Source organism: Tupaia chinensis, unplaced genomic scaffold (genome assembly GCF_000334495.1).
Source record: "Tupaia chinensis unplaced genomic scaffold, TupChi_1.0 Scaffold000357_1, whole genome shotgun sequence".
Taxonomy (NCBI): Eukaryota; Metazoa; Chordata; class Mammalia; order Scandentia; family Tupaiidae; genus Tupaia; species Tupaia belangeri.
Window position 1 is genome coordinate 962,157 of NW_006159853.1, and position 10,338 is coordinate 972,494.

The following is a 10,338-nucleotide window of genomic DNA, read 5'->3' on the forward strand; positions in this document are numbered from 1 at the left end:
GACTTCTTAAATAAGACTCCAACACACAGTGGATAATCCCCAAAATAGGCAAGTGGGATTACATCAGACTAAGAAGTTTCCGCAAAAGTCACAGTACTTAGTGTGAATAGACAGCCCTCAGAACGGGAAAGTATTTTTGTAAACTATGCACCAGATATGAGACTGACCAGAATTCACAAGGAATTCAAACAGCTGTTCCGGAAAAAAACACTCAATACTATGAAAAGATGGATGAATGAGTTGAAAAAACCACTCTCTAAAGATGACATACAAATAGCTAAAAAGCATATGAAAAAATGCTCAGCATCCCTTATTGTAAGATAAATGCAGATCAAAACGAGATACCACCTAACCCCAGTCAGAATGACTAAGGTTAAAAAAAAAAAAGATAAGTGCTGGGGGGGCGGGGAGTGTGGTGATAGGGGAACTCTCTTACACTGCTGGTGGGAATGTAAATTGGTCCAACCACTGTGGAGAACAATTTGGAGATTCCTCAAAAATCTACAAATAGAACTACCATATGATTCAGAAATCCCACTCCTTGGTATCTACCCAAAGAACAGAAGAATACTTCATTGGAAAAGTGCTTGCATATCGATGTTTATTGCAGCACTATTCACAATTGTAAAAACATGGGACCAACCCAAGTGTCCATGAATAGATGAATGGATAGAAAAACTGTGGCACATATACTCAATGGAATACTATTCAGCCATAAAAAAACCTGGCTTTTGACAGGAAGTGAATGAATATGGAAGACTTACTGTTGAGTGAAGCAAGCCAGGCTATGAAGGAGAGGCATCGTATGTCCCCACTTAATATATATTGAGTGTCTGCACTCTATGATTGAAACTAATTGACTAAAGCATATAGAAACACAATATATAGATGTAAATACCAGATATAGTGTGTGTTAAAGAGGAGGATCTGAGGAAGGACATTTGGGGGAGGGATAGTGAGGCAAAGTATTAATGGCACAAAGAGATGTGGTATTATCTATTGAAGATATTTTGTAGTTTTATCAACTGTGCTAGAGAGAAATGTTCACCTGTTGAAATATCCACTTTGTAAGACAAATAATAATGTGACTAAATGTATAAAAGAAAATGAAATGAAAAAAATAAAAAATTATTTTTTAAATGAAATAAAAGTTAAGATACTCAAAAAAATGTTTAGAATATTGCAGCTGTTTTTTCAACATTACTTGTTAAAGAGAAAGCAGAACAAAATCCTCCTGGTGACAGTCTGTATTGTGTCTAATAATGCATTATTGAACAGGACAGGGATTTCCATGTGGTTTTTACTTTCAAATTAAGAATACATCCAATCAGAGTTGACAAATTACATCTGCTATATTCTAGTTGCCAGAACCATTAAAGGTGATTCACCTATGCTAGTTAACCTAGTATCTTGGAGTATTTTGGTGAAAAGCTATGATCAACAAAACCTGTATCAGCAGAATCAACCAGAAAATGGCTACAAAACACTAAAAATGTCCAAGAATATTTAGCTAATAAAACATTGAAGAAATTGTTTTACAAAGATTCTATTTGCTGTGATAACTTGAAAAATAAACTATTTAGCATTAAAAAAATTAACAGTGCAATGTCTTCTGTCTTGAGAGCCATAGCACATATTTAGTGAGAAGTTATTCCTGATTGCCCAGTGATAGCACAGGGCATGGGCTGATGTAAAGTACACTTGCAAATAAGCTAGGGTTCTTGTAGCCTGCCCCATATGTCCTATCACATTTTCTGCCCCCCCAAATGGGCTTTCCTATTATTTCTCATCTTTCCTTGCCTCACCAAAAGAGTCAAGTCTTTCACAATGGTCCAATTTTCAGTGCAGAGTATTTTTTTTATTAACACAATTTTATTTACTAACCAAAAGAATGATCCGAATTAAATCAACACTTGGAAATAGTTGCATGTAAAATGTTTGCGATAAAGGAAATCAAACACAGTAATGAAAAAAAAGTAGTATGGAGATTTGCTCATTGAACTGAGCTTGTTCATTCTCGCAGCTAATTCTTGTCTGAAGTCGTGATGGAATTTTTATTCTACTTTTTTATAGACTTTAGTACAGGTGACATTATTCATGATACAGTCCACCACTAATTTTCCATCTTGCAATTTTCTTGTTAATTGCACTTTCTGTCCCATCCCATTCTTGATGTTGAACCAACGCACCATCCTTAAAGTCACAGACAGTCTGAGTTTTTCTGCCGTCGGCTGTAGTTTCTTCAAACTTTTCTCCCAGGGTACAAGAAAACTGTTGTTTTAAAGTGCTTTCAGTTTTTACAGTGAGTTTATTCCCATCACAAGGGATAATACAATCTGGTTTGGCAATTGCACTCATTTTTCACAGAGCTATTCCCACACCTAGTTCCTTCATGTATTCATCAAAGCCTTTGCTTTCCACCAGGAGCCATCTCCCTTGCAGCTGCTGATCGTCAGCCATGGTGGGCATGGGCAGACGGGCAAGCACAACAAACAGGGCAGGGACCTGGGTGAGGAGGTCACAGTCTCAGTGCATAGTATTAAACATTCATATATGAGTACTTCTATATAGCCCACAACTCTACCTATTGACTGCTTTGGTGTTACCTCAACTCAACTCAAATTGTATCTACCTCAAGATGAAATGCTATGTCCATTCATGATTAAATATCACCTTTCCTGGACTAATCTGTATATGACTATCGAGATGGGGTCCTCTCTTTTTTGGTGGTACGTCCTCAGGACTTTGGGGTGGAGGACATAGGTTCTGGTCTTGGGAGGCCACAGGCCCCAGTAACATCTACATTTCCTCTGACAATGGGCTTGTAGATAGTGAGCTGCACTGTTGGAGATATGCGTGACACTTTGTCTGAGTGGTGGCAGAATACCATCTTGAGAATATACTTCCCACTCACTTCTTGATGGTAAATAGTGCTAACTGTGATTAAATTATCTTTGGTTAAGTATTTTTTTATGAGATGTTTTTCCTTAGGGCCTGTGTGCATTGCCAGAGAGAGAGAGAAATAGACACATGAGAAAGTGAGAATTCACTCCTCAGGGGGGGATGGCCATGCCACAATCACTTCTCTTCCATTCTCCTCCTGGGATCTTGGACACGCATGCACACATGCCCAGCATGATTTTTCAAGCTACCAGGTCCAGAACTTGAATTACTGTAGACCATGTGGGAGTTCAGTGATGTAACCACTTTTCCATCTGATGGTCCCAGGATTTGGTTTTGATAAGAGCAGTATAAACTGAAAACAGCAGTTGTTTTGTCCTTAACCAGCTACGTTCAGCTCTTCACTAGAGCTACACCAAAATCCTGATGGAACATGGGTCTTACCTTGTTGCTGCCATAATGCCCCTTCCATTCCATCTTCAGTGATAAATACATCTACTTCAACTCCACACTGGCCATCTCTACAAATTTATCCCATTCTACAAGAGTGTTTGCCTTTTCAAAAGCCCATTATTATCTCTGAGTTCAATTCCAGACTACTCCCTCTTCTAAAGTTTTATTTAATATTTAATGTTTTTAATTGACACATAATAATTGTATATATTGTATAGAATACAATGTGATTTTTCAGTACATGAATACAACATGTAATAACAAAATTGTATTAATTAGTATATCCATTATCTCAAACATTTATCATTACTTTGTGTTGGAAACATTTAAAATCTTCTGAAATAAGTTATAGTGAGCTATAGCACAGTAGAATAACTGTAGTTAACAATAAGTGCTTGTATAATTCCAAATAGATAAAAGAGATAATTTTGACAGTTCCTTTTTTCTTTGTTTCCTTTTTATGAGAGATTTTTGCTATAGGGTGCATGTGTTCACCAGAGAGACAGAGATAGAGAGACAGAAAGTGAGAAATCACCCCCTCAAGGGAGATGGCCATGCTGTAATCCCTTCTCCATTCTCCTCTTGGAATTTTGGGCATGCTCGCTCACATACCCAGTATGAGTTTCATGCTGCTGGGTTCAGGACTCAAACAATGTTCTACCATGTGGAAATCCAACATCTTAACCACTATGCAACTTGCTAGTCCCTTGACTGTTTCCTCTTTAATCAGCTGATATAGAGGTTATAATATAAGGGCTCTCTTGTACCCCAATAGTTCCACAAAAGCCTGTACTTTCCTCACCATTATGGGTAGAGGGTATATTATATTATTACTTTATGCACTGATTTCTACCTGACCAGATAATTTCCAGGAACTTTACACCAGTGCTTGGTCCCTGCACCTTGTTTGGGTTCACTACGTATCTTTGTGACAGGAAATGTTCAATCATGGTGGTCAGGGTAGTACATAGTAGAAAAAGATGCTCAGGGGTTAGTGTGATATTATCAATATAATGTGGCCAGAGGGAAAGAAACAAAATCAATGTCACAAACCACCATCCTATGGCAGATTAAAGGTCTATATCTCTATATTACCACCTTTCCAGTCTCTCAGAGTCACATGACTGGGCTTGATTAGTGAAAATATGGATTAAGGTCTTCCTTTCATGCCCTGGGAAACCTCTTGGGGCAACAGGTAAGTGTTGCCACAAATCTGCAAACTGATCCTTGGTGGGTGTCTGATCTGGAAATCGCATCCACCTAATTTTCGGGTTTAGTTGTGATAAGATTGAATTGAGCAGAATAGAAGATGAAAGGATGCTACAAAGGCAACTGGGCCTCAGAGAAGTTTTAATCACCGGTCATGATATCTGGGACCACCTGACCTCCCATGGCTACTACCTTAAAACCAATGACCAGCCCCATCTAAATCCCTAACACTAATAATCCAGTATTCCTTTATTTCCTGGATGCTATACTTCCACTTTTCCTTTCTTTTTCTGATGTTTCAGTGTTTAAACTTTATTTACTTTCCTAGGCTTTTCTCAATGTGGTCATTTGTGCTTTTTAGATATACAATAGAGTGTTCTCTGCATCCTAGTATATAGTAATTTGCAACTATTTAATATATTTTTTGGAGAGGGTTTTATCTTTTGCTATAGGGCACATGCGCTCACCAGAAAGACAGAGAGAGATAGAAAGCGAGAAATCACCCCCCAGGGAGGATGGCCATGCTGCAATCCCTTCTCCTTCATTCTTCTCTCAGGATCTTGGGCACACACACACACGCCCATCTTGAGTTTAAGCCACTGGGTCCGGGACTAGAACCACGGTCAACTCTATGGGAGTCCAGAGTGGCATAGCCATTACGCTAGCTGCTAGTCCCATACACATATTTTTTTAAAAAAGAAAAAAAAAAACTATAGATACTGTCTCTTGTCTCTGACTTCGCCTTTCTCTTGTTAATTTCAGAATCCTTGTACATCTGAGGTGAGCCCAGTCCTGCCCCTTTAACCAGAAAGCCTCTCCCCCTAACTTCTCCTCTGGCCCAATACCTAGTGAAGCAAAGTATGGGGTCTCTGTCTTCATTTTTTCTGTCTCTCTTTCCCACACCCTTTCTCTCAAAATTATTATGTGTGTGTGTGTGTGTGTGTGTGTGTGTTTTCCAAATGTGTAAGTACTGTCTCTTGTCTCTGACCATTCCTTTCTCTTGTTAATTTCAGAATCCATGTGCATCTGAGGTGGGCCTTGTCCTGCTCCTTTAACAGGAAAGCCTCTGCTCCAAACTGCTCCTTCTGGCTGAACACATCTCTGTTGTCTTTCTTTCTCTGTCTCTTTCTCTCAAAATTTTTCCATATGTTGGGAACCAGCAGTTAGCGTAATGGCTATGTCGCTGGACTCCCACGTAGTCGACCGCGGTTCGCGTCCCGGACCCCGTGGCTTAAAACTCACGCCGGGCACGTGTGCGTACGTGCCCAAGATCCCGAGAGGAGAATGGAGGAGAAGGGATTGCGGCGTGACCATCCCCCCTGGGGGGTGATTTCTCGCTTTCTGTCTCTATGTCTCTCTCTGTCTGTCTGGCGAGCGCACGCGCCCTATAGCGAAAAAACCTCTCAAAAAAAAAAAAATTTTTCCATATGTTTAAGTACTGTCTCTTGTCTCTGACCTCTCTCTTGCTAATTTCAGAATGTATGTTCATCTGAGTTAGGCCCAGTAATAACATATCTTTAACAAGAAAGCCTCTGCCCCAAACTTCTTCTGGCCCAACAACTAGCAAAGCAATGTAGGAGGTCTTTGTCTTCTTTCTGTCTCTGTCTCTCTCTCTTGCCACATTTATATATATGTGTGTGTGTGTTTTCAAAATCTGTAAGTGCTGTCTCTTTTCTCTGACCCCTTCTTTCTCTTGCTAATTACATAATCTATGTGTGACTGAGGTGGACCCTGTCCTGACCCTTTAACCAGAAAGGCTCTGCCCCAAACTTCTACTTCCAGCCCATCACCCAGTGAAGCTAGGTAGGGGGTTTCTCTTTCTCTTTTCTATCTCGCTTTCTCTCCCTCTCCCTTTCTCTCAAAATTTTCTGCATATATATGTTTTGTTTTGTTTTGTTTTGTTTTCAAAATCTGTAAGTACTGTCTCTTGTCTCTGACTTCTCCTTTCTCTTGCTAATTTCAGAGTTCATGTGCATCTGAGGTAGGCCCAGTCCTGTCCCTGTTGAAGTACACTTGTATACCCCCGTTTTTTTTTTGTTTTTGATTTTGTTTTTGTTTTTGTGTGGCTTGTTTAAAAAAAATCCTTTTTTATTGTTTTTGTTTTGTTTTGCCTTTTTTCTTTTGCCTTTTTTTCTTTCCCCCTCTTTCTTTTTTTTATTTACCTGACTTTCTCATACCTCAACTTCACATATTGAGTGTCTAGACAGTTCTATGTTCCCAGTAGTAAAACATCTGAATACTTTTATGGTCATAGAAAATCTCAACCCCCACTGAATTGCTACAGAATAGGAGAAACTCATCTTCAATAATTTGAGATCAAATTTCTTTCTGTGGATACCACATTACAAAACACAGTAGTAAAGGAGAAATAGGCATAGAAGTACCTCACAGTAAAGTGAAGTATATGAGTTTACAGTAGCAGAAATCTCCAATAAATTAGCCAAGTGTGAATATACCAGGAAATGACTAAAATTCAGAGAAAAGAGACTGCAAATAGAGCAGCAGTGAGAAATATGGAGGTGAAGTGTGCACAGCTCATCTCTTCCCACACTCTGAATTCTTTGTTGAAACCCATAGCTAAGCTCAGGTGCATATATTCCCTAGAAAATGTGAGACCTTTGTTATATTATGTTCCATTGACAAAAGTACAGGTTGCTTAGTGAGGATCAGGAAAACAGAACTGCATAAATATTGCAGTCCATCTCCTCCTACACACCTCTAACACTCAGAATTAACTCCAAGAAAGTGGGAAGTAACATTAATCCATCAAGTGACTAGAAATCACAACATGGGGTGCAAAAAATATGGGAAAGAAAGAAAAATCTCTCCCCAAGGGAAGAGAAGAGCCCTTCATCATCCACAGACAGTGCAATGGAATTCATGGAAATGTCAGATAAAAATTTAGAATATTCATAGTGACAAATATGACAGAGATGAAAGAGAATAGAGACGATGAATTCCAGGATCAGTTTAAAAGAAATAAATTCCAGGATGTGAGGAAGTTCTTGCACATTCTGAAAGAGGAAATACACACCATAAAAGACAATCAAATGGAACTATTATAGATAACATCTAGAAGATAGGAAATCAAAATCTCCCTTGAAAGTATTAAAAGTAGCTTAGATCACATGGAAGATAGAATCTCAGATGTAGAAGACAGAACCTCTGACCTAGAAAAATTCACCAAAAAATACCGAGAAAATAATCCCCCCAGATAAGAATAATATATGAATATTACTAGATATCATTAGACGCCCAAACATCCAGATAATTGGTATCCTAGAAGGTGAAGAAACTAAAGGCATTGGTAATCTATTTTATGAAATCCTGGAAGAAAACTTTCCAAACCTAGAGAGGCATTCAAAGATCCAAACCCAAGAAATAAAAAGGATCCCTAATAGAATCAACCCAAAAGTACCTTCTCCAAGGCACATCACAATCAAATTGACCAAAACCACAGACAGTGACTAGATACTAAAATTGGCAAGAGAGAAATCTCAAGTTACCTATAAAGACATCCCATCAGGCTAACAGTGGACCTCTCATAAGAAACAATGCAAGCAAGGAAAGAATGGGAAAATATATTCAGAGTGGTGAGTGGAAAACAATTTCAACCAAGAATACTATGCCTAGTAAGATTATCCTTCATATGGAAAGAAAAGAGAAAAAGATTTTCTGATAGACAAAACTGGAAAGAATTTACCAAAACCTATCAGCTCTTTGAGAAGCTCTGAAGGAAGTGCTAGCACTATACCAGGAAAACTAAAGACAGACAGACATAAATAACAGAACAAAAAAGTAAACAAGAAAAAAGTTAACTTAATGGTAGGGACAAGTCAGAAATAATAATAATGTTGAATGCTAACTTCCAGGATTTTAATGGAAAAATCAGACCAGAGTAACACTGCAAATTTGACAAAAGAGAGGTTATGTGAGACTGAATTGTTGAAATAGAATTCTATGACTTTTGTCTAAAACATTATTGATTTTCTTCTACGTTTTGTCTTCCAGATTTAAGGATTTTTATTTTCTTTTTAGTGGTTGATAGGTTCAGTAATTTGTAAAATAAAAATTTTTAATTGAAACAGAAACATTTCTTCCTTCCTGACCCTTATGCAATTGAAAAATATTTGTGAGCATTCTTATTTTGTCAGAATGATTATTTGCATAAGTTCAATAACACAATAGTATCTGCTGCCTTGCATCAGAAATTGAATTCTTGTGGGGTTTTGTGCAAATAACAGACCAAATTGAGATTAACCTAAGTTTGTTTTTGTTTGTTTGCTTGTTTATTTTTTGTAATACCTCTTTAGTAAAAGGGGAAATGGAGAGAGAAAAAAATGTTTCGGAAGAAAATTACAGTGCACTTGTCACTATATTATACCTTTGTCCATATTTTCTAGCTTAAGATATTTTGTGATTCAATAAAGTGTGCAGAAAAATAGTATGGAAGGGGAAGAGGAAGGAAAAAAAAAGTAAAAGTATGCCTAATTGACAAAACGTAAGAAGCTATTGGCTGATGATAATGTATATAGTAATATCTGTCTTGACTGACATGCATGGCATTTGTGCTGGAAAAAGAACTATTGTATGCTATAAAGACATGTGATTAAATGTAAATTAAAAAAAATCAAAGACTGTAAGTGTTGAAGTCAGAGTCCACTAGTTTTTTTCTATATGTATTCTTTAAACTGAAGGATTATTCTATGAATTCTAGATACATAAAATACAAATTTTAAATGCACAGTGTTTAAAATATACATATAGTTTTTATATTAGTAAAATTACCACCCAAATCAAGATATGGAACATTTACTTTATATGTGAATGTGATGCTACATACTACATAGTCTCTAAGTGTTATATACTGTATTATCTGTTTCTCTTTTTTTCTTTTTCTTTTTTTTTTTTTTTGAGAGGTTTTTGCTATAGGGTGTGTACGCTTGTTAGAAAGACAGAGCGAGACAGAGAGACAGAAAGTGAGAAATCTCTCCCCAGGGGGTTGGCCGTACCACAATCCCCTTCTCTTCCATTCTCCTCTCAGGATCTTGGGCACACACGCACATGCGCCCAGGGTGAGTTTAAGCCTAAGCCACTGGGTCCGGGACTTGAAATGCGGTCAACCACATGGGAGCTCAGTGACATAGCCATTACACTAACTACTGGTTCCCCATATTATCTGTTTTATAAATACAAAATACCTTGTAATATGGTTAGAGGTTAATAAAAAAGTTGCATTCTATTTCTATGACTTACAGTTTTCATTATCTTTAATTTTTTTTATAAACCATAGTTTAGTTTATTTTTAACACCCGTCATGCCATGAATTCATAGGGAAAAGGTTCTAGAAGCTCAGGTTCCTTTCCATTGGTTCTCACAAGTGTATTTCTTTGAATGGAGCAGGCGGGCACTTGAGTTGAACCCAGGTACCTTTCTCTTTCGCTTCCTTCTTTTTCTGGTCATTTTCCATCACAAGTTTTAGAAAGTTCTCTCTGCTCTTAGAATGATTAATATGCTCAATACACACATTAATTCTCTTGACAAGAATCTTGCTCTTAACTTGTTTGTTTATGACAATGCCAAGAGTATGCTGGGTAACATTGTAGACTCAGTTTTGTCATGACAACATTTGTGGGGCATTCCTTTTCAAATAGTACTCACCCCCTTGATGTCTACAATATCACCTTTCTTGTAGATTTGCATGTATGTTGACAAAGGAGCCACTTCTTGTTTTCTAAAAGGCCTAGAGAACATATATTGGATGCCTCTCCTCTT

The 10,338-nt window shown here is 37.6% G+C and overlaps 1 pseudogene; it reads right to left on the minus strand.

The window, feature by feature from the left end:
• Positions 1-2,054: 2,054 nt before the first annotated feature.
• Positions 2,055-2,460, minus strand: LOC102471428 (fatty acid-binding protein 5 pseudogene; annotated as a pseudogene).
• Between the last annotated feature and the right edge of the window lie 7,878 nt (positions 2,461-10,338).